Source organism: Carassius carassius, chromosome 22 (assembly GCF_963082965.1).
Source record: "Carassius carassius chromosome 22, fCarCar2.1, whole genome shotgun sequence".
Classification (NCBI taxonomy): Eukaryota; Metazoa; Chordata; class Actinopteri; order Cypriniformes; family Cyprinidae; genus Carassius; species Carassius carassius.
Genome location: NC_081776.1, coordinates 6,293,960 through 6,296,827, shown reverse-complemented (window position 1 = coordinate 6,296,827; position 2,868 = coordinate 6,293,960).

Below are 2,868 nucleotides of genomic sequence, written 5' to 3'. Positions count from 1 at the left end.
CCTTCTGGCTTTTCAACAGTTCCTCTCTCTCTTTTTCCTGTACTGCAACATCATGAGAGTCAGAGGGTGACACCTTCCCCTAAAATTTCAGGAAAATGCATAAATCCCTTTTAAATTACATATGCAGTTATCACTTTTCATAAACATACCAAAGAAACCCATTAAATAGAGAAAATAATTATGCTTGGTGTTGTGTTGAGACCCAATAGCACTGTAAAATAAATAAAACATTTTTTTTTTTTTTTTTTTTTTTTTTTAGCACAAGTAATATTTAAGTTTACCTTTAATGGTTTAATGGTTTGTTTTTTAGAAACATCTTTTTCTTGTTTTAAGAATGTTGTTCTAACACAATCTAGACAAATTTAGTTTAAAAGCCAGAAAAAAAAGAAGAATGAAATAAAAATGCCAATGGAGAAATTTTAGTTAAAGATTTAATTCTGTTAGAGGTTTGATTTTGCAACTCCTTTTTTTCTCATTTGAAAGATGCTGACATATTTTTACTGGAAAACCAGAAAAAAATTCCGATTAATAACAAATGACAAATTATTTTTGCAGCGTGGCAATGAGATCATGATGGAAGCTTGTTTCCACTATGGAATAAAAAAAAAGATAAGATAATTGTGACTTTTTTTCTCCCAATTATGAGTTTATGTATCAAAATTGTAACTTTTTTTCATGATTGTGAATTTATATCTCACCATTTGAATTTGTATTCTCAGAATTGAGAGATTAAATCTCATAATTCTGAGATTACATCTCATAATTCTGAGATTATATCTTGCAATTCAGATTTTTTTCTACAAAAAGTCAGAATTGTGATATATCAATTTCTAATTGTGAAGATAAAAAGTTAGAATTGTGAGATAAAAAGTCACAATAACCTGTTTTGTTTTTTCGTGGCATAAACAAGCTTAAATAGATATTGGTGCCATCAAGGAGAGATGTGAAGAAAAATCCTGATTTCTTTGCCATTGATGCAACACATTTACGATTATGAAGACCAATCAACAAATATTTAGCTGAATAGTGTCAGTGCAATGCAGCTAGAAAGCTGGGAAGAAGCTGGTCAATTTCCAGGAGTGATGAAGCTGCTGTGTGTATGTGTACTGAATAAACAGAGCTCAAGGCAGAAGAATCACAGGATGTCCTCACTCATAAATAAGCCAAGTGGTCAGGTGAAGATACCCTGTCACACACACACTTCCTGTATGTCTTGCTGCATCATGACTTTCCTTTCATAGTTCCAGAAATTTCATACTAAGGAATTCCTTGTAGACCACATGTGTGTGTGTGTGTAATATATATTTGCCAATGAGGTGGTAAGTATGTTTTATAATCATGAGAGTGCATAAACAGTGTTGTTTTTCCCAACTGCTTAGGAAAACAAATGAAAAACTGTATGACCACTGCTCAACTGTCGTTTTTACATGCCAAAACCTATTTGAAATGGTTCTCTGAAATCTGCTCTGAACGGAATCCCAACCAGCTGTAAAAAATCAAACACGTATTTATCCCATTTAAACTATAATTAACACGCCAACCACAAGAACACAATGTACTTTACAATATGCTAACGTATGTGGGTCTACTCACCAGAAGTTTCCTGTAATTGACATTTATACATGAATTGGAGTTTTGAAAGAGATTTTTAGGACACTTTTCATGTACATGTGCATATTTCACACTCGTCTGCTTTGCAATTCTTAAACTGACCTTGACCTGGCTTGTAGAAGAAAGCTGTGCAGTTGCAGGCTATTTCAAATTCCAGTTGTACAAACACAGGGATGTTCTGATTTCCATTTTTTTGTTGTTGTTGTCTCCACATTTGCTTTGTGTTGATTGTGCAACAATTTATGCGTTATATACACATACTGTAAATGATCGATGCACAATCAATCGCTGATGTGTTATTTATGTGTTAAAATTAACACATATATAAATATATATATATAAACAATAACTCATATTTGAACTTCATGGCAAATTATACACTAACCTAAAAAGAAATGGAGCACAATATAGGAATACAGCTACTAAGCTGAATTTTACTTACTAAAAGTATACCCTATCAATCAAGGGGCAGAAAGAATTGTGTGCAACAGGTTTAATTTAGAGGTCTTAATATATTAGGTTTTATAAGATTAAAATTCTCCTATGTAAAACTCTTTTTGGATTTAATTAAACTTTCTTTTTTTTAATGCTAAAATAATGATTCAATTTCAATGTCTTAAATCACTCTCCCTCATGTGGTCTTCTCTGGCAAGACTCTGTGACTCCACCAGAGGGAGGCAGATACCATCATATCACTGATGGATGGATTCATTCTGTTCATGTTCCCCCATATATATAAGACAAGAAAGGTCAGCCCAGTTTATATAGGATCATAACGAATCTCAACTGTAGGATGAATTGTTTTAAAAAAAACATTTCATAGCAATATGGTGAGAGATAGTAAGAAAGAACCAAAGAAAACATACAGAATGAATAAGGCAGAACGAGCACTAAGACGTGTGTAGAATCTTAACATTGGCTCTTCAGCAGTTGTGGGAATCGTTGACATTTAAGCAACAGTTATTTGCAGGAAAACAGTGCTGCCAATCCAAACCCCCTTACGCCTTAACCAACACAACCAGACAGAGCCACGAGCCCCTACAGACTTCTGGGAAGGCGTACAGAGCATGGCACCACTCACAGAGCATGCAGGGATGAGCCAGTGAAAAAACGTGACTCTTGGCTTCAAATCTAATACTGTGTTTGGTTGGACATAACTGATCATTCATACTGAGACAAAAGATGAATGATGATCGGGATGGGCGATGACCCTAGTCTCCAAAGGCTAGCGTGGATCAAATGAACATCCAAAACACA